The following is a 25,312-nucleotide window of genomic DNA, read 5'->3' as shown; positions in this document are numbered from 1 at the left end:
TCTGCACAATGAATAGATGTGAGTCTCTGTGTTAATTGCTTCTACCTAAGAAGTAACTTCTCAGATGAGAGTTGGGCAATATAATGATCTATGGATATAACAATAAGGCATTAGGAGTCGTTTAAATCCTATATTCATTTACCTAAATTGAAGTAATAAATGATGGATTGCCAATGGCCTAGCTAGCCACAGTTACTTTTCTACATAATGAATTCGATATTATAGAGTAGATTTCATTTTCAACCAGAAGGTAGTTGGTTGATCTTATAATATTCATGTAGCTATTGTGCAAATGGGAATATCCTGTTCGTTCAGTTGTATTTATAGCTCTCAGGATTCACAGGTGGATATGGTTGATGATTACATCTTATTCTCAACACGTATTTCTTTTATTATTAGATATTTTCTTATATTTACATTTCAAATATTATCTGCTAACCTAGTTTCCACTCCGAAAATCCCTATCCTCTTCCACCTCCCTCTGCTCACCAAATATTCCATTCCTGCTTTCTGGCCCTGGCATTCCCCTATACTGGGGCATAGAACCTTCAAAGGACCAAGGGCATTTTTCCCATTGATGAATGACTGGCATCTTCGGCTACAGCTGGAGACACACCATGTGCTTTCTTTGCTTAGTGGTTTAGTCCCAGGGAGCTATGGGTGTACTGGTTAGTTCACATTGTTGTTACTCCTATATGACTGAAAATCCCTTCAGCTCCTTGGGTCCTTTCTCTAGCTCCTTTATTGTGGATCCTATGCTCCATCCAATAGATGACTGTGAGCATCCACATCTGTGTTTACCAGGCACTGGCAGAGCCTCTCAGTACACAGCAATATCAGGCTCCTGTCAGCAAAATCTTGTTGGCATCCACAATAGTGTCTGAGTTTGGTGGTTGTTTATGGGATGGATCCCCAGGTGGGGCAGACTCTGAATGGTCCTTCCTTCAGTCTCTGCTCCATACTTTGTCTCTGTAAATCCTCACATGGGTATTTTGTTTGCCCTTCTAAGAAGGATCAAAGTATCCACACTTTGGCCTTCCTTCTCCTTGAGTTTCACATGTTTTGCAAATTGTATCTTGGGTATTCTGAGATTCTCGGCTAATATACACTTATCAGTGAGTGCATATCATGTGTGTTATTCTGTGATTGGGTTAACTCACTCAGGATGGTATCCTCCCGATCCATCCATTTGCCTAAGAATTTGATAAATTCATTGTTTTGAATACCTGCATAGTACTCCATTGTGTAAATGTACCACGTTTTCTGCATCCATTCCTCTGTTGAGGGAAATCTGGTTACTTTTAAGCTTCTGGCTATTATGAGTAAGGCTGCTATGAACATAGTAGAGCATGTGCCCTTATTACCTGTTGGAGAACCTTCTGGGAATATGCCCAGGAGTGGTATTGATAGATCCTCAGGTATTACTATGTCCAATTTTCTGAGGAACCACCAAACTGATTTCAAGAGAGCTTGTATCAGCTTGCAATCCGACCAGCAATGGAGGAGTGTTCCTCTTTCTCCACATTCTCTCCAGTATCTGCTGTCACATGAGTATTTGATCTTAGACATTCTGACTTGTGAGAGGTGGAATCTTAGGGTTGTTTTGACTTGCATTTCCCTGATGACTAAGCATGTTGAACTGTTTTTTTTTTTTTTTTTTTTTTTTTTTTTTTTTTTTTTTTTAGGTGCTTCTCAGCCTTTTGGTATCCCTCAGTTGAAAATTCTTTGTTTAGGTTGTACCTCATTTTTGATAGGGTATTTGTTTCTCTGGTGTCTACCTGAGTTCGTTGTCAATACTGGATATTAGCCCTCTATCAGATTTAGGATTGATAAATATCTTTTCTCAATCTGTTCATTGCCTTTTTGTCTTATTCACAGTGTCCTTTGCTTTACAGAAGCTTTGTAATTTAACAAGGTCTTATTTGTCAATTCTTGTCCTTACAGCAGAAGTCACTGGTGTTCTGTTCAGGAGTTTTTTGCCTGTGCCCATATGCTCAAGGCTTTTCCACACTTTCTCCTCTATAAGTTACAGTTTCTCTGGTTTTTGTGGAGTTCCTAGATCCACTTAGACTTGGGCTTTGTACCAGGAGATAAGAATGGATCAATTTGCATTCTTCTAAATGCTAACTGCCAGTTGAGCTAACATCATTTGTTTAAAATGATGTCTTTTTTCCACTGGATGGTTTTATCACCTTTGTCAAAGATCAAGTGACCATAGGTGTGTGGGTTCATTTCTAGGTATTTAATTCTATTCCATTGATCTACCTGTCTGTCATTATACATGTACCATGCAGTTTTTATCAAAATTGCTCTGTAGTACATCTTGAGGTGAGGCATGGTGATTCCACCAGAAGTTCTTTTATTGTTGTTTTTATATTGGGAATATTTTGTGCTATCCTAGAATTTTTGTTTTACCAGATTAAATTTCAAATTCCCCTAACTCTGAATAATTGAGTTGGAATTTTGATGGGGACTGCATTGAGTCTGTAGATTGCTTTCAGTAAGATGGCCATTTTTACTATATTAATCCTGCCAATTCAGAAGCAGGGAGACCTTTCCAACTTCTGAGATCTTAATCATATTCTTTCTTCATAGACTTGCAGTTCTTATCATACAGATCTTTCACTTGCTTAGTTAGAGTCATAGCAAAGTATTTTATATTATTTGTGATTATTGTGAAAGTGTTTGTTTCCCTAATTTCTTTCTCAGCCATTTTATCCTTTGAGTAGAGAAAGACAACTGATTTGTTTGAGTTAATTTTATATTCAGTCAATTTTTTGAAGTTGTTTATCAGGTTTGGGGTTTCTATGGTGAAACTTTTGGAGTCACTTAAGTATACTATCATATCACCTGCAATCTTTTAACTTCTTCCTTTCCAATTTATATCCCTTTAATCTCCTTTATTTGTCTAATTGATCTGTCTAGGACTTCAAGTACTATATTGAATAGGTAGAGAGGGAGTGGAAAGCCTTTTCTAGTACCTGATTTTTGTGGAATTGCTTTAAGTTTCTCTCCTTTTAGTTTGTTTCTGGCTACTGGTTTGCTGTATATTGATTTTACTATGTTTAAGTATGGGTCTTGAAATTCCTGATCTTTCCAAGACTTTTACCATGAAGGGGTGTTTGTCTTTTTTTTTTTTAAATGTTTCTCAGCATCTAATGAGATGATCATGTATTATTTTTTTTCTTTGAGTTTGTTTATATAGTAGATTACATAGATGGATTTCCATATGATGAACCAACCATGCATCACTGAGAGGAATCCTACTTGATCATGATGGATGATCATTTTGATGTGTTCTTGGATTTAGTTTGTGAGAATTTTATTGTGTATTTTTTGCATCAATATTCAAAAGGGAAATTGGTCTGAAGTTCTTTTTGTTTGTTAGGTCTTTGTCTGGTTTAGGTATCAGAGTAATTGTGGCTTCATAGAATGAATTGGGTAGAGTACCTTCTGTTTCTATTTTGTGCAATAGTTTGAGGAGAATTGGAATTAGGTCTTCGCTGAAGGTCTGATAGCACTCTGCACTAAACCCAACTTGTCCTACTCTTTTTTTTTTTTTTTGTGGTTGGGAATCTATTAATTACTGTTTCTACTTCTTTAGGTATATGGGACTGTTTGGATAGTTTATCTGACCCTGATTTAACTTTGGTATTTGGTATCTGTCTAGAAAATTGTTCAGTTCTTCCAAGTTTTCCAGTTTTGTTGAATACAGGCTTTTGTAGTGGGACCTGATGACTTTTTGGAGTTCCTCAGATTCTGTTGTTATGCTTCACTTTTCATTCCTTTTTTTGTTTGTTTGTCTGTTTTTTGTTTGTTTTTTTGTTTTTTATGAGTATACTGCCATGTGCCCTCTAGTTAATCTGGCTAAGAGTTTATGTATTTTGAGGATTTTCTCAAAGAGAAAGCTTCTTGTATAGTTATTTTGTTTCCACATGGTTGATTTTTAGCTCTGAGTTTATTTTATTTTATTTCTCCCTGCTCTTGGGTCAATTTGCTTCTTTTTTGTTCTAGAGCTTTCAGGTGTTCTGCCAAGCTGCTAGTGTATGCACTCTCCAGGTTTTTTGTAGGCACTCAGAGCTTTGAGACTTCCTCTTAGAACTGCTTTCATTGTGTACCATAAGTTTGGGTATGTTGAGGCTTCATTTCCATTAAATTCTAAAAAGTCTTTAATTTCTTTATTTCTTCCCTGACCAAGTTATCATTGAATACAATGTTGTTCAGCTTCCATGTGTATGTTGGCTTTCTATTGTTTATGCTATTATTGTTCTATTATTATGCATGGTATCATTTCAATATTTTTTTTATCTGTTGAGGTCTGTTTTGTGACTAATGGTTAATTTTGGAGAAGGTACCAAGAGGTGCTGAGAAGAAGGTATATCGTTTTGTTTTAGGATAAAATGTTCTATAGATATCTGTTAAATCTATTTATTTCATAACTTCTGTTAGTTTCAATGTGTCTCTTTTTAATTTCTGTTTCCATGATCTGTCCATTTATGAGAGTGGGCTGTTGAAGTCTACCACTATTATTGATTATTGTGTGTGGTACAATATGTGCTTTGAGCTTTAGGAAAGTTTCTTTTATGAATGAGGATGACCTTGCATTTGGAGCATAGATGTTCAGAAAAGAAAGTTCATCTTAGTAGATTTTAAATTTGATGAGTATGAAGTAAAATATATTAATTTCCTAAAAATGTTTCAAAAGATGTCATTTTGCAGAAAAGAAAGTTTTCAATAAAATGAATTGAAAAAAATTAAACCATACTATAAAAATAAACTTGTAATTTTTGCAATATTAATTAATAGATACCAATAAAAATGTTAAACCACAATATCTCTATGGAAAAAAAGTGATTTTCTATGTCTGCATCTGCAAATACTTCATAGTAAGACCAGTATAGTGTGTGAAATCATAATGTTAAATGGGATTTTACCCCAGTATCAAAAATTTGTTCTGACATGTTGTTACAAGAAAAAAAAAGACAAGTTACAGAAAATATGTCATATATTATACAATAGATTTGCTTCCAGAATTTATAAGGTAGTCAATCAACTAAATAGCAAGAGTAGTGAATGGGAAAAAATTTGAAAGGACAATAGTCAGAGAGAAAATACAGATATTCTATAGGCACATGGAAATATGTTTAATATCAGGAGTTATTAGGAACATCAAAAATGTTTCTGTAGACACAGTTTTATGTACATATAGGAAACTTGCTCTGTCTGGCTTGGCCATGTAAGGAACAGTATGACATGGTTGCCTATCCCTGGAATAGAGCCAGCAGGGAGTGGTCCTCTATGTATGTTGATGGTTGTTGTGGACAAAAGGCTCATTTGTATAATAGTGTGCATATTTTCACATTCATGCTTGGAGGAAAGTCCTCTCTGCCAATGTAATGACTCTATGATAATCAGAAACAGCAGGAGTCCTGGAGGCATGTCCATGTCTGTGTCTCAGCAAAATGGTAGAAACCTGTGTCCTTCAAGACAGCCCTTAATGCTGTGGGAAAGAATGATGAAGACATGAGTCAAAAATATATATGATTTCTCAACTATGGAAAATCTAGGGATCCAATACAAATTGTATACAGAACTTAATTTATCTAGAGGAACAGGAATAGCTGTACTATGTACCAGCTTGTCAGAAAAAAAAAATACAAAGGAAGGAGATAAAGAGATTTACAAAGTGATGATTGCAGGGCAAGATCCCACCCAGCTGAAATTTTATTGTTTATACTTAGAAAAGCAGGAAGATTCCTGAATTCAAGTCAGACTGGACTAAAGCTAATTTAGGTCCAGGCATGGTAAGAATGGTAATGTTAGGGTGGGGTCGCACCCAAATATCTTAACATCTGTGTCTGTTTTTGGTGTCTCTTCTGAGAATCCAAGAGCTTGAGTCATAGGATGCTGATTCATGGTATAATAAAAAGGGAACCTGCAGAGAAGACCGAGTTGGTGTATAAATAGAAGACAAGGCTTTTGATCTGCAAGAGATGAACTATGCAGAGAGTTTCTAGAATACCAAGAGAAAGCTGTCTGGAATAGAGAAGAACACAGAGAACCGTCTTAAAAACTGTCTTGAGCAGAAAACAGAGAATGCTACCTTGGAAAGCCATCTCAATAGCAACCTAGGCTGTCAGCTTGTACCCAAGATTTGATTTTGAGTTCTTTATTTTGTCATTCCCAGACATCCCTTCTCTCAGAACCCCACTCCAAGCTGAGACTGGTACTTAGCAAAAACTGGAATTTAATTCATTGCTAATGAAAATATAAAATTATCCTGGTCTGAAACATGCTTTGATACCCTACACAAAAATGAAACTGAGTTTATCACATAACCTGGGAATTTTACTGCATAATAGCTTCACAAAATAAATGATAATTTGCATTAGCTCAACTTAAGTATTTATAGAAGTATAAGTAAGTATTTATAGAAGTATGACTTATCATCTTCTTAAACTGGAAATAATCAGTACTTGGTGAATTAACAAATATCTGGAATGCATTCATTTAATGAAATACTATACAGCAGCAAAGGGCAGAAGAACTCCAAAATTATATACCAATAAAATATATGTAAAATTTTGGATATTAAAGTAACTATGGAGAGTTTAAAAATTCAGTCTGAATGGAGAAGTGCTGGAGCCTGCCTTTAATCATAACATTCAGGAGGTAGAAAAGTTCTTGTCTCAAAAAGAAAAAAATAAATCTTTTACATTACAACTGCCCACAAAACCTTCAACACAAAATGTGTCCTGCCTATAATATGTGCATGGATAAAGATGGAGGAGAGAGTGAGGGAATGAGCAACTAATGACAAATGGCCAACTTGAGACCCATCCCATGGGAGAGAGCCTTCTCCTGACACTACTAATGATAGTCTGCTATGTTTGCAGACAAGAGCCTAACGTAACTGCTATTTGAGAGGTTTTTTTCAAGCAACTCATAAAAACAGATTTAGAGTTCCACAGCCAAACATTACACATAGCTCAGGGAGTCTTGTAGAAGACTGTCTCTGACACCAATGCTGTTGTCTGCCTTTAGATGCATTTCCCCTAGCTAGGCTACCTGGCCTGGCCTCAGAGAGAGAAAATTTGCACATTTCCTATAAGAGTTGAGGTGCCAGGGCAAATTTGAGGGAAGGAGCTCCCCTTCTCTGAAGGAGAGTAAGAAATGAGGGGGGTAAATAGGGCAAGAGATGAACTTGGAAGAGAGGAAGAAGTACATCTGTGAACAGAATGTAGAAAGAAAGAAAGAAAGAAAGAAAGAAAGAAAGAAAGAAAGAAAGAAAGAAAGAAAGAAAGAAAGAAAGAAAGAAGGGAAGGGAAGGGAAGGGAAGGAGGGAGGAAGGAAGGAAGGAAGGAAGGAAGAGAGAGAGAGAGAGAGAGAGAGAGAGAGAAAGAAAGAAAGAAAGAAAGAAAGAAAGAAAGAAAGAAAGAAAGAAAGAAAGAAAGAAAGAAAGAAAGAAAGAAAAAAAGAAAGGGGGAGGGAAGGAGAGAGGGAGAGAAGAAGGAAGGAAGGAAGGAAGGAAGGAAGGAAGGAAGGAAGGAAGGAAGGAAGGAAGGAAGGAAGGAAGGAAGGAAAAAGGAGAATCTGAAGTGGAAACTTAAGGGTTCTTTGGAAAGTCAGTTGTGTTGGATGGTGTTTTGCTGGAGCAAATACTTGAAAGAGTGTTTTTCTGAAATGGACACAGGTAAAAGACTAACGCAGTCTCCTAAAGGAACATTTCCTTAAGCAGACATAAAGTGAAAGAATGTTCTGCTAAAACAAACCAGTGAAAGGACACATGATAAAAAAAAAAATCTTTGCCAATGACTCATGTGTATTGGCCTAACTTACGTTGCTTATCTGAGCTCGTTTTGTTTAGACTCCATAGAGAGAAATGCACTAAAAATCTTCTGGTGGTGTGTGGACTCATTGACCACATATCTGGTGTAATAATGATACAAATGTCATGGAAATAACCATCTGATTTCTCACTGATTTAAATATACTCTCCAAATTGAAAGCCATGCTGGCATCATTATGAGCATCAAAAACCTGTGACTATAGAGGTCCTAGGCTTTAAGGAAGAACATATTACCTCTGACCTTCTATATGGGCATAGTTTTAAACTGACTCATAATGACTTATCACTTCTCTCACAGATTAATTTATCTTTCAACACTCATCACAGATTCTGCCTGCAGAAGATTGTAATTAAAGAGATACAACTGTTCAACCTGAAGAGATTCAGACATTGTAGAAATATTTCTAATTAGAATGTTATAACTAGCATCCAAATAATCAAGAACCATTGTGGAAGATATGGCCCAAAAATTGTAAGAACAAGAGGCAATGAATAACTTGAAGAGAACAATGTTTTCTGAACACAGCAAGATATTTTCAAATAGGAACTCAGAGTAGTTGTTACAAAATGTATATGATCTATGTGATGTCAAGCCAGATAAAACCCCAATATATAGAGCAGGTGATTATGATACCTCATCGCTAGACAACAATATATTAGATATTAATAGTTGCCAGGAAAAGAACATGACATTGTGTTTAATACTGTAATCTCTGTTGGGTTGAAAAACTCCAAAAGGAGGCCAAATATTCAAGATTAGTACCCAAGATACAAGATGCAATTTGCAAAACACATGAAACTCAAGAAGAACAAATCCCAAAGTGTGGACACTTTGCCCCTTAGAATTGGGAACAAAACACCCATGGAAGGAGTTACAAAGTTTGGAGCTGAGACGAAAGGATGGACCATCTAGAGACTGCCATACCCGGGGATCCATCCCATAATCAACCTCCAAACACTGACACCATTGTACACACTAGCAAAATTTTGCTGAAAGGACCCTGATATAGCTGTCTCTTGTGAGGCTCTGCCGGGGCCTAGCAAACACAGAAGTGGATGCTCACAGTTAGGTATTGGATGGATCACAGGGCCCCCAATGGAGGAGCTAGATAAAATACCCAAGGAGCCAAATGGATCTGCAACCCTATAGGTGGATCAACAATACGAACTAACAAGTACCCCACCGCCCCCCGGAGCTCCGGTCTCTAGCTGCATATGAATCAGAAGATGGCCTAGTTGGCCATCAGTTTAAAGAGAGGCCCATTGATCTTGCAAACTTTATATGCCTCAGTACAGGGGAACGCCAGGGCCAAGAAGTGGGAGTGGGGGGGGGGGAGTGAGGAGGGAGGGTATGGGGAACTATTGGGGTAGCATTGGAAATGTAAATGAAGAAAATACCTAATAAAATAAAATAAAATAAAATAATAAGTGCATCAAAAACTGTACTTAATGTATTTAATGGAAAAAAAATATAACAAGATGTTGTATGTACATAAGGAATAGAGATGCATCTATGAGAAATTGAAAAAGGATTGTAAATATGATCTGTAATCAAAATATGTAATATTTTCAGAGAACTAACAAAAAGAGAACTTTCACATTCATATAATTCATTTACTAAAGCATATTTTACAACATGGCCAGTAAATTGTGAGTTAAAGTTCTTGCAAGTAAGCCTGATAAATTCAGTTTGATTCTTGGGTCTCACATAGTTAAAGGATAGAATTGATTTCCAAGAGTTATTTTCTAACCCTCATACTTTGTAACATACATGTGCCCAGACACATACAAAGGATAAAATATAGTTAAAATAGAACAATCATTGCTGCATATATGAAAATTAAAAGTATTAAGCAATCAATTTATTTTTCTTCCTTCTTCAACTAATGTCTTTTAAACTTAACACTAATTATTATGGGATTGCATTTTTCATAATCTCAGGTAAATTGGTCAAATTGACTTAGATTTTTTCTGATAAAAATCATTTACATTTTCTTAATGGATTTTAAAGATGTAAGTCAATTGGAAATTATTTTGAAATCCTCTACATTATTTAAAAACCCCACAACTCTATGATGATGCTCAAACAGTATTCATATATCAATGAGGATTTGTTTTAAGATACCTTCTTATAATATTGCATAGATATTTTAACATATGTTTTCAAAAAGATTCCTATAAATAGCTATTTTTTGTTCCCTCATTTTTAATGAGTACACAGAGCACTTGGATGAAAATGTCCTTTATTCATAACATAGAAGTGAATGATACCATGCCTATTTTTTCTTTCATAGACTTATGATGAGAAATTATTATAAACTAAGATTGACACTGAATAATTACATGATTTCATACACTTTCATTGAGTCCATTGTTATAATAAGTTTTTTAAAGCTAATAATTAAATTAACATTTACTGAGAACCTATTGCCTGTCAATTACTGTGTTTAGTGAAGAAAATATGAATATAAATAAAGACATTATTTCTGGCCATATAGACACATCAGTCTAATGTAGTACATGAAAAATAGTGTCATAAAGAGAAGGCACAAAAGAATAAGGTATTCTTGGGGTAAAATTTTGTCACAAAGGAAGGAAATATTGTTTACATTAAGACTGAAAAGTCACTGGTGAATATCATTATTAAGAGCTTCTTTTTTATTTTTTAGATATTTTCTTTATGTACATTTTAAATGTTACCCACTTTCCTAATTTCCCCTCCGAAAATCCCCTATCCCTTCCCCTCTCCCCTTGATCACCGATTCACACACTCCCATTCCTGGTCCTGGCATTCCCCTAAACTCGGGCATAGAGCCTTCACAGGACCAAGAGCCTCTCCTCCCATTGATGACAGACTAGGCCTTCCTCTGCTACAAATATAGCTAAAGCCACAAGTTCCACCATGTATTTTCTTTAATTTGTGGTATAGTTCCAAGGAGCTCTGAGGGTACTGGTTAATTCATATTGATGTTCCTTTTCAGCAAATTCTTGTTGGCATCTGCAATAGTGTCTGGGTTTGGTGATTGTTTATTGGATAGATCCCCACGTGGGGCAGTCTCTGAATGGTCATACCTTCAGGCTCTGCTCTGAACTTTGTCTCTGTAACACCTTCCATGGGTATTTTGTTCTCATTCTAAGAAGGAACAAAGTATCCACACTTTGGTCTTTCTTCTTCTTGAGTTTCATATGTTTTGCAAATTGTGTTTGTATTCTAAACTTCTGGGTTAATATTCACTTATCAGCGAGTGCATATAATGTGTGTTCTTTGGGGGTTAACTCACTCAGGATGATATCTTCCAGATCCATCCCTTTGCCTAAGAATTTCATAAATTCATTGTTTTTAATAGGTGAGTAGTACACCATTGTGTAAATGTACCACATTTTCTGTATCCATTCCTTTGTTGAGGGGCATCTAGGTTCTTTCCAGCTTCTGGCTATTATAAATAATGCTGTTATGAACATAGTATAGCATGTGTCCTTATTACAAGTTGGAGCATCTTCTGGGTGTATGCCCAGTAGAGTTATTGCGGGATCCTCCAGTAGTACTGTGTCCAATTTTCTGAGGAACTGCCAGACTGATTTCCAGAGTGGTTGTACAAGCTTTCAATCCCACCAGCAATGGAGGAGTGTTCCTCTTTCTCCACATCCTCACCAGCATCTGCTGTCACCTGAATTTTTTCTCTTAGCCATTCTGACTGGTGTGAGGTTGAACCTCAGGGTTGTTTTGATTTGCATTTCTCTGATGATTAAGGATGTTGAACATTTTTACAGGTGCTTCTCAGCCACTCAGTATTCTTCAGTTGAGAATTATTTGTTTAACTCTGTACCTCATTTTTAATAGGGTTATTTGATTTTCTGGAGTCCAAATTCTTGAGTTCTTTATATATATTGGATATTAGTCACCTGTCAGATTTAGGATTGGTAAAGATCCATTCCCAATCTGTTGCTTGTCATGTTGTCTTATTGAAAGTGTCCTTTGCCTTATAGAATCTTTGCAATTTGATGAGGTCGCATCTGTCAATTCGTTAATTTTATGAGGTCGCATCTGTCAATTCAGGATCTTACAGTGCAAGTCATTGCTGCTTTGCTCAGGAAGTTTTCCCCTGTGCCCATATCTTTGAGCCTTTTCTCCAATTTCTCCTCTATAAGTTTCAGTGTCTCTGTTTTTTTTGTTGTTGTTGTTGTTGTTGTATTTTTTGTTGTTGTTGTTGTTTTTAATTTTTTATTATGTATTTTCCTCAATTACATTTCCAATGCTATCCCAAAAGTTCCCCATATCGTCCCCACCACTTCCCTACCCACCCATTCCCACTTTTTGGCCCTGCCATTCCCCTATACTGGGGCATATAAAGTTTGCATGTCCAATGGGCCTCTCTTTCCAGTGATGGCCTACTAGGCCATCTTTTGATACATATGCAGCTAGAGTCAAGTGTCTCTGGTTTTATGTGGAGTTCCTTGGTCCACTGAGACTTGAGCTAGTACAAGGATATAAGAGTGTATCAATTCACAATCTTCTACATTATAATCAACAGTGTGCCTGCACCATTTGTTGAAAATGCTGTCTTTTTTCCACTGGATGGTTTTATCTCCCTTGTCAAAGATCAAGAGACCATAGGTGTTTGAATTCATTTCTGGTCTTCAATTCTCTTCTATTGACCTAACTGTCTATATCAGTTTCAGTACCATGCAGTTTTTATCACAATTGCCCTGTAGTACAGCTTGAGGTCAGGCATGGTGATTGTGCCAGAGGTTCTTTTATTGTTGAGAACTGTTTTTGCTATCCTAGTCTTTTCATTATTCCAGATGAATTTGCATATTGCCCTTTCTATCTTGGTATAGAATTGAGTTGGAATTTTGATGGGGATTGCATTGAATCTGTAGACTGCTTTCGGAACATAGCCATTTTTACTATATTAATCCTGCCAACACATGAACATGGGAGATCATTCCATCTTCTGAGATCTTCTGTGATTTCTTTCTTCAGAGACTTGAAGTTCTTATCATACAGATCTTTCATTTCCTTAGTTAGAGTCACGCCAAGGTATTTTATATTATTTGTGATTATTGAGAATGGTGTCGTTTCCCTAATTTCTTTCTCAGCCTGTTTATTCTTTGTGTAAAAAAAGGCCACTGATTTGTTTGAGTTAATTTTATATACAGCTACTACACTGAAGCTGCTTATCAGGTTTAGGAGTTTTCTTGTAGAATTTTTAGGGTCACTTACATATACTATCACATCATCTGCAAATAGTGATATTTTGACTTCTTCCTTTTTAATTTGTATCTCCTTGATCTACTTTTGTTATTGAATTGCTCTGGGTAGGGTTTCAATTACTATATTGAATAGGTAGGGAGAATGTGGTCAGCCATGTCTAGTCCCTGATTTTAGTGGGACTGCTTTGAGTTTCTCTCAATTTATTTAAATGTTGGTTACTGGTTTGATATATATTGCTTTTATTATGTTTAGGTATGGGCCTTGAATTCCTGATCTTTCCAAGACTTTTATCATGAATGGGTGTTGGATTTTTTAAAATGTTTTCTCAGCATCTAACAAGATGATCATGTGGATTTGTTTATGAGTTTGTTTATATAGTGGATTACAATGATGGGTTTCTGTATATTAAACCATCCCTGCATCCCAGGGGTGAAACCTACTTGATAATGATGAATGATCTTTTTGTTGTGTTCTTGAGTTCAGTTTGTGAGAATTTTATTGAGTATTTTTGCATTGATATTCATAAGGGAAATTGGTATAAAGTTCTCTTTCTTTCTTGGATCTTTGTGTGGCTTAGGTATCAGAGTAATTGTGGCTTCATAGAAAGAATTGGGTAGAGTCCCTTCTGCTTCTATTTTGTGTAATAGTTTGAGGAGAATTGGTTTGAGGTTTTTGAAGGTCTGATAGAACTCTGCACTAAGCCCATCTGGTCCTGGGCTTTTTTGGGTGGGAGAGTATTAATGACTGCATCTACTTCTTTAGAGGATATGGGGCTGTTTAGATTGTTAATCTGGTCCTGATTTAACTTTGGCACCTAGTATCTGTCCAGAAAATTTTCCATTTTGTCCAGGTTTCCCAGTTTTCTTGAGTATAGCCTTTTTTAGTAGGATCTGATGATTCCTTGGATTTCCTCTGTTGTCATGTCTTCCTTTTCATTTCTGATTTTGTTAATTAGGATATTGTCCCTGTGCCCTCTAGTTAGTCTGGCTAAGGGTTCATCTATCTTGTTAAGTTTATTAAGAGCTTCTTGATGTAACGTCTATCAAGTACAAATAAATTGTTCACATACTCTATCCCAACATGTACTGGAGTTGTAAATTGGATTCTTCTGAAGCTTATTAAAACTGAAGAATGTTTTCTACAAAGCCCAGTGTGCTGAGAATGTGAGAAGAAAAGGTTAGTGTATATAAACCTAGCTCTTTTCCATGTAATTTCAGTTTGAAATAGTCTGTTGAGGGTGAGTAATCACATTCATGAATAATAAAAATGCCACTTATTTTTAATTTGGGAAAATTATTTTTGAGACAGCTTATTCTATTGATATACAGTGGTCATGGTTGGCTATAAGATGTGACTGATAATAGGGACATTATGAAATGTATGAATGTCATTGCAGACAGAGGAATAATATTTTCATGCAGATTCAAATATAAAATGTAATTTATAAAGAAAGAGAAGGCACATTTATAAAGTGGAAATGTATGTAAGGGCAAAATCTCAGAGCTGTGGACAGCTATTATATGTATTGAATATGTACAGTCCAATCTGCTGAAATTTTTTTCAATGTTCAATATTATTGAAGGATGTACTAATCTATGTGTACAATTTCTCTTTAGAAACACCTTTATCTTATAGATACCATATTTTCCTGCTTCTCTTCTGATTACTGTTGTTTTCTCACCTTGTTCCACAGGGCACAATCCTCTATTTTGTATGTTTCTTAGCTGTTAACAATGTCTAGGCAATCTCATCCAGTGTACTAGGTGATTGACAAATTTCCTTATGCCTATGTTTTCCTATGAGTTACTAATACATATGTAACTGTTAATTGAACTTCTTGAGAAATACCATCCATCCTTAAAGTGCCTTCTATGTAGCATTAACTTTTCAAGGCATCAATATATACAGTAGAAAACAAGATTAGATATATATTCTCTAATCAAAAAATAGTGACAGTTCATACTTAAAAATGGGCTTTTGTTGTTTGGTAATCATAGTTCTGAGACTTTTCTATCAATTAGAATAGTTGTTTCATCTCCTTTCTTTCAGTTAATTGTATGTGAATTCTCACAAAAAATGGTTGGCAAACCTGGACACTAAATCAAAATGATCATTTACCTATGCATTTTGCCTTTCCTTCTGTTCTTCTTAGCCCTCATTTTCCTCCATCTTTCTCTTTCATCTTCATTTTGCCTCTCTTTATTTCTCTTTCATTTACTCTGAGCACAGTATTAAGTGAGCTCATCCAATCCTAGAAAGAATAAAAACATATGTCCTTCATATGTGTATTCTAGTGTAATATATATATATATATACACATATATATACATATATACATATGTGAGTGTAGTATATAATTTAGAAAGGAATCAGTGAAAAGGTAATATTAGATGATTAAAGACAGAATATAGATAAAAGACACATGAACTGTGAAAGAAGATGTTAAACTTATAATTTCTAGATTTATTTGCCATTGATTTGTGTTTTAGTCAGTGTTCTATTGCTGTGAAAGTGTTACCATAAGCAGTTCTTATAAATGACATCATTTAATTGTATCTGGCTTACAGTTTCAGAGGTTTAAGCTGTTATCATCCTGGTGGCAGGCAAGTGGACATGGTCCTGGGGAAGGATCTGAGATTTTTACAACTCTATCTGCAGGATTCAGGAAGTTAACTTGATTGGGGCTAACTTGGTTTTTTTGAATCCTAAATTCTACACTCAGTTGGGGCTAACTTGGTTTTTTTGAATCCTAAATTCTACACTCAGTGACAGACTTTGTCCAATAACATCTTGATAGTTAAAATGTAATATTCAAAAAAACCTTACTCAGTTTATAAATGTGATATCTTTCCAACATTTTATTTTTGTATATTGCTTATCATCCATACCACTACTTCATTTGTCACAAGCAGTTTTCTGTCCTTTCTTTGGAACACACTCAACTCAATGTTTGTGAAACTGTTGTAATAGTGTATTAGAATATTCAATGCTCTGTTATTCTTTTTTAATAATTAAATTTGGTCTTTGAGAATTTCATATATTCTTGGGTATTTTCCTGTCACTCAGTGAAATATTGAAAGTTTTACTCATTTCTAAAAATCCATTTCTCACATTTATTTATTTATTTATTTATTTATTTATTTATTTATTTATTTATTTTTATATTATTTACTCTTTCTTTAATTAGGTATTTTTCTCATTTGCATTTCCAATGCTATTCCAAAGTCCCCCATATAGCTGCCCCCACCCGACTCCCCAAATCACCCACTCCAACTTCTTGGCGCTGGCGTTCCCCTATACAGAGGCATATAAACTTTGCACTACCAATGGGCCTCTCTTTACACTAATGGCCAACTGGGCCATCTTCTGATACATACGCAGCAGGAGACACGAGCTCCGGAGGGTACTGGTTAGTTCATATTGTTGTTCCACTTATAGGGTTGCAGATCCATTTAGCTCCTTGGTTACTTTCTCTAGCTCCTCCATTGGGGGCCCTGTGATCCATCCAATAGCTGACTGTGAGCATCCACTTATGTGTTTGCTAGACCCCGGCCTAGTCTCACTAGAGACAGCTATATCAGGGTCCTTTCAGGAAAATCTTGCTTGTGTATGCAATGGTGTCATCGTTTGGAGGCTGATTATGGGATGGATCCCCGGATGTGGCAGTCTCTAGACAGTCCATCCTTTTGTCTCAGCTCCAAACTTTGTCTCTGTAACTCCTTCCATGGGTGTTTTGTTCCCAATTCTAAGAAGGGCCAAATTGTTCACACTTTGGTCTTCCTTCTTTAGAGTTTCATGTGTTTCTAAAATTCTATCTTATACCATGTGTATTCTAAGTTTCTGGACTATTATCACTTATCAGTGAGTACATATCATGTGTGTTATTTTGTGATTGGGTTACCTCACTCATGATGATGCCCTCAAGGTATATCCATTTGCCTAGAAATTTCATAAATTCATTGTTTTTAATAGCTGAGTAGTACTCCATTGTGTAAATGTACAAAATTTTTTGTATCCATACCTCTTCAGAGACTTGAAGTTCTTATTATACGGATTTTTCACATCCTTAGTTAGAGTCACACCAAGGTATTTTATATAATTTGTGACTATTGAGAAAGGTATTGTTTCCCTAATTTCTTTCTCAGCCTGTTTATTTTTTGTGTAGTGAAAGGCCATTGACTTGTTTGAGTCAATTTTATATCCAGCTACTTCACCGAAGGTTATTATCAGGTTTAGGAGGTCTCTGAAGGAATTTTTAGGGTCATTTATATATACTAACATATCATCTGTAAAAAGTGATATTTTGACTTCTTCCTTTCTAATTTTTATCCCCTTGATCTCCTTTTGTTTTCGAATTGCTCTGGCTAGGGCTTCAAGTCCAAAATTGAATAGGTAGGGAGAAAGTGGTCTTTCTTTTCTATTCCGTGATTTTCGTGGGATTGCTTCCAGCCTCTCACCATTTACTTTGATGTTGGCTAATGGTTTGCTGTAGATTGCTTTTATCATGTTTAGGTATGGGCCTTGAATTCCTGATCTTTCCAAGACTTTTATCATGAATGGGTTTGTTTGTTTGTTTGTTTGTTTGTTTTTTCAAATGCTTTCTCTGCGTCTAATGAGATGATCATGTGTTTTTGCCTTTGAGTTTGTTTACATAATGTATTATTCATGGATTTCCATATATTAAACCATCCCTGCATCCCTGGAATAAAACCTACTTGGTCAGGATGGATGATTGTTTTAATGTGTTCTTGAATTTGTTTAGCGAGAATTTTATTGAGTATTTTTGCATCAATATTCATAAGGAAAATAGTTCTGAAGTTCTATATCTTTGTTGGCTCTTTCTGTGGTTTAGGTATCAGAGTAATTGTGGCTTCATAGAAAGAATTGGATATAGTACCTTCTTCTTTTATTTTGTGGAATATTTTGTGCAGAACTGGAGTTAGATCTTCTTTGAAGGTCTGATAGAACTCTGCACTAAACCCATCTGGACCTGGGCTTTTTTTTGGTTGGGAGACTATTTTTATTAGGTATTTTCTTAATTTACATTTCTAGTACTGTCCCAAAATTCCCCCATACACTCCACCACCCACTCCCTTACCCACCCACTCCCATTTCTTGGCCCTGGTGTTCCACTATACTGAGGCATGTAAAGTTTGCACAACCAATAGGGTTTGGGTATATTGTGGCTTCATTTTCCTTAAAATCTAAAATGTCTTTAATTTCTTTCTTTATTCCTTCCTTGACCAAGGTATCATTGAGAAGAGTATTGTTCAGTTTCCACATGAATGTTGGCTTTTTACTATTTGTGTTGTTATTGAAGATCAGCCTCCGTCCATGGTGATTTGATAGGATGCATGGGACATTTTTAATAATTTTGTATCTGTTGGGGCCTGTTTTGTGACCAGTTATATGGTCAGTTTTGGAGAAGGTACCATGTGGTGCTGAGAAGAAGGTATATCCTTTTGTTTCAGGATAAAATGTTCTGTAGATATCTCTTAAATCCATTTGCTTCATAACTCCTGTTAGTTTCACTGTGTCCCTGTTTAGTTTCTGTTTTCATGATTGTCCATTGATGAAAGTGGTGTGTTGAAGTCTCTCACTATTATTTTGTGAGGTGCAATGTGTGCTTTGAACTTTACTAAAGTTTCTTTAATGAATGTGGCTGCCCTTGCATTTGGAACATAGATATTCAGAACTGAGAGTTCCTCATGGAGGATTTTACCTTTGATGAGTATAAAGTGTCCCTCATTGTCTTTTTTTGATAACTTTGGGTTTGAAGTCTATTTTATTCAATATTAGAATGGCTACTCCAGCTTGTTTCTTCAGACCATTTGCTTGGAAAATTGTTTTCCAGCCTTTCACTTTGAGGTAGTGTCTGTCTTTTTCCCTGAGATGGGTTTCATGTAAACAGCAAAATGTTGGGTCCTGTTTGTGTATCCAGTCTGTTAGTCTATGTCTTTTTATTGGGGAATTGAGATCATTGATATTAAGAGATATTAAGGAAAAGTAATTGTTGCTTCCTATTATTTTTGTTGGTAGAGTTGGCATTCTGTTCTTGTGGCTGTCTTCTTTTTGGTTTGTTGAAGGATTACTTTCTTGCTTGTTCTAGGGCGTGGTTTCTGTCCTTGTATTGGTTTTATTTTTTTTTTTCTTTTCTGTTATTATCTTTTGAAGGGATGGATTTGTGGAAAGATAATGTATGAATTTGGTTTTGTCATGGAATACTTTAGTTTCTCCATCTATGGTAATTGAAAGTTTGGCAGGGTATAGTAGCCTGGGCTGGTGTTTGTGTTCTCTTAGTGTTTGTATAACATCTCTCCAGGATCTTCTGGCTTCATAGTCTCTGTTGAAAAGTCTGGTGTAATTCTGATAGGCCTGTCTTTATATGTTACTTGACCTTTTTCCCTTATTGCTTTTAATATTCCATCTTTATTTAGTGCATTTGTTGTTCTGATTATTATGTGTCCAGAAGAATTTCTTTTCTGGTCCAGTCTATTTGGAGTTCTGTATGCTTCTTTTATGTTCATGGGCATTTCTTTCTTTAGGTTTGGGAAGTTTTCTTCTATTATTTTGTTGAAGATGTTTGCTGGTGCTTTAAGTTGAAAATCTTAATTCTCATCTATTCCTATTTTCTGTGGTTTTGGTCTTCTCATTTTGTCCTGAATTTCCTGGATGTTTTGAGTTAGGATCTTTTTGTATTTTGTATTTTCTTTGATTGTTGTGCTGATATTCTCTATGGAATCTTCTGTACCTGAGATTCTCTCTTCCATCTCTTGTATTCTGTTGCTGATGCTCACATCTATGGTTCCAGATTTCTTTCCTAGGTTTTCTATCTCCAGTGCCTCACTTTGTGTTTTCTTTATTGTGTCTACTTCCCTTTTTAGGTCTAGTATTGTTTTTTTCATTTCCATCACCTGTTTGGATGTGTTTTCCTGTTTTTCTTTAAGGACATCTACCTGTTTGGTTGTGTTTTCCTGTTTTTCTTTAAGAACTTGTAACTCTTTAGCAGTGTTCTCCTGTATTTCTTTAAGTGAGTTATTAAAGCCCTTCTTGATGTCCTCTACCATCATCATGAGATATGCTTTTAAATCAGGGTCTAGCTTTTCGGGTGTGTTGGGGTGCCCGGGACTGGGTGAAGTGGGAGTGCTGCAATCTGATGATGGTGAGTGGTCTTGGTTTCTGTTAGTAAGATTCTTACGTTTGCCTTTTGCCATCTGGTAATCTCTGGAGTTAGTTGTTATAGTTGTCTCTGGTTAGAGCTTGTTCCTCAGGTGATTATGTTAGCCTCTATCAGCATTCCTGGGATACTAGCTCTCTCCTGAGTTTCAGTGGTCAGAGCACTTTCTGTAGGCAAGCTCTCCTCTTACAGGGAAGGTGCCCAGATATCTGGAGTTCAAACCTGCCTCCTGGCAGAAGTTGTGTTCCACTCACCAAAGGTCTTAAGATTGCTTGGAGACTCCTCTAGGGACCTTGGGGGTGTCTGATGACTCAGTGCCCAAGGTGACCTGGTGCTGGAAGAGACCGGAAGGGACTTGCAACCCTGGTCAGGCCAGGTATTCTGCTTCCCTAATTAATACTGTCCCAGGTCCCTAGCGATTGGATTGGAAGAGAAGATGTGTTCTACTCAGGAGAGGTCCTAATATCCCTTGGAGAGTCCTCTGGGGAACTTGGGGGTGTCTGCCAACTCTCCACCCAAGGTGACCTGGTGCTGGCGCAGACTGGAATTGACCTATTTATTTATTTTTACTTTTGAACCCTGAGCTTTCCTTGAGTCATCTATGTGATCGGGGGTTCGTGTTTATTGGCTAAACAACTAAAGGCAATAATCTTTTCTCCTTGACTCTATAAATAAATAGCAAAGGCTTCAGAAGGATTGTGTAAGAACTCCTTTATCCTTTTTTCAATATATGCCTGACTGTTCCTTTATTTATTTATTTATTTATTTATTTATTTATTTATTTAGTTTTTCAAGACAGGGTTTTTCTGTGTAGACCTGGCTGTCCTGGAACTCACTCTGTAGACCAGGCTGGTCTCGGACTCAGAAATCCACCTGCCTCTTCCTCCCGAGTGCTGGGATTAAAGGCATGGGCCACCATGCCCGGACTGACTGTTCCTTTTGATGGACGCATTTTTTATAGAGACATGGTGCAAACATCTCTATCTCTCATGAATTTCTTATTATAATGGCTGCATATAGAAAAGAAATCATAAAACATGTTATAGCTGATTCCATTTCTTAAATATTGTGAATACCAATCCTCAGTATTTCTGCTTCATTATAGTCTTTAGAATGTGATTTTAAAGCCATTTTATGCTTGAATTCTTTCCATGTTCTTACCACCCATTAGATAGTATTCATGATTGACAGAATTGTACTTATATTGTGCTCATTATAATCCTCGTACGTAATGCAGTGTTGCTCACATAACAGAGTCTCATTTGTTTTTGAAATCAAAATTACCAGGAGCATAGTCAGAACATAGGTGACCATTATTATCTTAGATAAAATTAAATCAAGGACATAAAATAAGAACTACAGGGGTCTAAAGCTAGAGCACATATCTATGTGGCAAATAGTTTTATACTAAATATCGTATTAGCAAATGCTCTCTATGGTAACAGAACAGGATAGACATGTGTGTGTGTTTATGTGATGTATATGAATGAAATCTATTAGACTGACTTATAAAATGTTATCTAAGTAGTTTGGCTAGTTGAACAATAAATAGCTATACACTGGAGAAGTTTGGAACTTAGTAGGTGCTTAGTCCATGAGACTATTTTCTTTAGCAGCTCCCTTCTTCACACTGGAGGCTTGGAAGGTTCTTGGGAAGAAACTGTTAATCAGTCTTTGTTGGAAACCCAAATAAACTCGTTTCTTCTGTCACCAGGAGACTGTTGCAATGGCATCAGCAGCAATAACAGCTACAGGATAGATGAACTTGCTAATGAGAATTGAAATAAAAGGGTCAAAATGCAAAACTTTTCTGTTAGACTTCTATTGTCTGGCTTGCTAGCATCACAGACAAGAACTGACCATATTTGTTGTGCACCTTTTTATTTCAAATAACTAGATCAAATGATTTTTCATAAGTATATGTATCTTCCAGCATATCTCTTACTTGGCTTGTGGTTTAATGGACAGTCAATATTAAGCATGATACTGTTGATGTTTTCAGTCTTCTCATTCTTGAAAAGTAGCTGAATAGAGATTGTAAAACTGGTGAAAATAATGAAGGAGAGAAGCCCTTGAATTGCAGCTATACTCACTGTTTTACTTCCCTAAGCCCAAATGATGTTTTATTTTGTTTGTGTGTTTGTTTGTTTGTTTTAAGATATTAATGCAAAATGATATTATAGGACCACTAGATTTTTGTTATATACTGGTACATCATGTAAAAGATAAACTACTATATTTCTTCTGGTCTTTCTCCCAATGCTCACTCTTAGGAATTTTAGGCAAGAACTGTCTCTCCTTTGATAGAAGCTCTAAATCTAATGAAATTAAAATACAAATACATATCTGCTGCCAAGACTTCAGAAATTCAACAGGTTTGCTAGCTTCAGCATAAGGCCCCATGTATTGTAATTTTAGGTGGCTAGCACAGCTTCTAAATCACTGCTAACTATTCTTGCAAGAGTAAGTTACAGGGTTGGAGGCATGACTCAATAGTTAAGAGTACTTGTCACTCTTAGGAAGAATCAAGGTACATTTCCTAGTGCCTATTGATGGCTTTCAACATTCTATAGTGCATGTTCTAAGAGATGCAGCCTATGCTTAATGCACATACATACAGTAAAACATGCATAAACATAATAAATATTTTTAAAAAAATAAAAGTTCATGATATCTTCCCCATAACCAAATTTCTCTGGAATGTGTCACTTCAGAGAAACCCTTTAGGAACAAAGCCTCAGGAGAGATTAAGTTTATGGTCCTGGTTCACAATGGTAGTAAGTAGCACAATAGTGATTTAAAATACATGAGAATTAGAGATATTACATTGAAAATTTCTGGCACACAGTAAGTACTGGGTACCTGGTTAGCTATTACACTAACTAATCCTCACTGCATATACAAACCTGAACAATGCATCCTTTGAGGTCTTCTTTAGTGCTTTAAAATGCAGTTTTTCCTCAACAACAAAAGAAATTATAAGGATTGTGGTTTATCTCTCTAAATAGAGCCCATTATAAAATATGAGCCATCCATACATTGGAAATCTTCTAAATTTAATAGAATACATTGCCATGACATAATAAGACTCTGCATAATTTTTACTTTTCTTTAAAATTTAATTAGCCTTGGTCGTTTTCTTCCCTTTGTTTTGACTGGTGCCCTCTCAATCTTTGCACCTTTTTATTATGAACAATTGGTAACAGACACTATGTATTCATATTGCTGCCACTCTTTGACCCAGAATATTAGAGCTTGCTTTCTTTTCTTTGAGAACTATAAATGATAATAAAAATTTTAAGCACCATCCTTTTTTGAGAGTTTAAATCAATGTTCAAGAATGAAAATTGTGTAGAAGTACCAAAATATTTTACTTCTATTCATGATACTTAACCCAAATCATTAATTTTTAATGCTAATTGTTTTAATTGTGTAATGTCTGCTTTTAAACCTAGGCATTCTGAATTTGAATGTATTTCCCTGATATATTTTAAAGCACTTAGCATACTAAGGCCCACGGGCTGTATCTTGCCTGCCATCTGTTTGGATAAATATTATTTTACTGAATTATATCCATGTTTATTATTTTCAGCAGACTTTTGTGTTATATTGACAGTGTTCATAGCTGTGAGAGGAATCTAATTACACAAAAAGACAAACATATTTACTGTCTGGATCTTTATGAAGTTTGCTGGTCACTGCTTTGCCAAATGCTCCTATCATTCCACAGAAAACAGCCTCTCCTGAGATGAAAGAAATAAGACATTTTTACCCTTATCTTTGCTGCTTTGATACTTCAACAAGTCACAGCCTAAAGTATACAATGCATTTTGGCAAACTTTGAATCACTGCTTATCAGAAAATTTACTGAGAAAACTACCCAAATATTATCTTGGGGAATTGTGTTACTTTGACATATCTACATTAAACTATATTTACAAAATCTTAAGATTTTCATGAACGAAATAAAGGTTTTTTTGTTTTGTTTTTGTTTTTGTTTTTGTTTTTCAAGACAGGATTTCTCTGTGTAGCCCTGGCTGTCCTGGAACTCTGTCTGTAGACCAGGCTGGCCTCGAATTCAGAAATCGGCCTGCCTCTGCCTCCCAATTGCTGGGATTAAAGGTGTAAGCCACCATGGCCCAGCCTGAAATAAAGGTTTCTTAAACTTCATTGAATTACAGGAAATTGGACTTCACTATGCTTTTTTGTTTCTGCTAGTTCTACTTTGCTTTCAAACATTGTGCATACTTTAACAAAAAGATTCAGTGAGCACTTGCAGATAAATTTAATGAGCCCCTAAGGGAACATTTCATACTTGGATTATATGTGATAAATAAAGCCCAATACTGATTTTACAATGAATTCTAACATTTCCAGATAAATCAGAAGTCTTTTGGTAAAGCATAAAGGATGGCTGTTGACAGGTTGTTTTACTAGAAGTTAAAGGTTATGAATATCTTGACATGTTATATCTGTAATCAAACTGTATTTGCTTAGGTTCATATTTCTTATTAACTCAGACACTGTCTCCTATTTCTAGCCTTGGAAAAGACTTCCCTTTTACAAATGGATAAATGTATAACCCATTATAATTCTGATAGCCATGGAATTTAACTGTCATATATTTATTGGTATGAGTATTTAATTCATGATACTAGTGTGTGTGTATATATATATATATATATATACATATATATGTATATATATATATGTATATATATAGTTTATATATATATAAACTATAAATAATATAGTTTATATATACATATATATGTATATATATAAACTATATTATTTCTAATAAAATGATCACTATCATTTTCCAGTAAAAATAAAAATTATGAAATTATATATATATAATATATATATATATATATATATATATATATATATATATATTGTAATAAACACACCAAAGACTGTTCAGTACTTGATGCAAAGCAAATATAAACATTGCTGATAGAATTTACATGGTTACATCTTTGGATGAGATATTGATAAATTATAAATGAGAAAGAAGCATATCATTTGATCCCATCATTCTACTTATGACTACATGCTGTAAATAACC

This window comes from Mus caroli, unplaced genomic scaffold (assembly GCF_978045245.1).
Source record: "Mus caroli unplaced genomic scaffold, Mus_caroli_1 scaffold_5, whole genome shotgun sequence".
Lineage (NCBI taxonomy): Eukaryota > Metazoa > Chordata > Mammalia > Rodentia > Muridae > Mus > Mus caroli.
The sequence above is the reverse complement of the archived record's forward strand: the minus strand, read 5'-3'. Positions refer to the sequence as shown.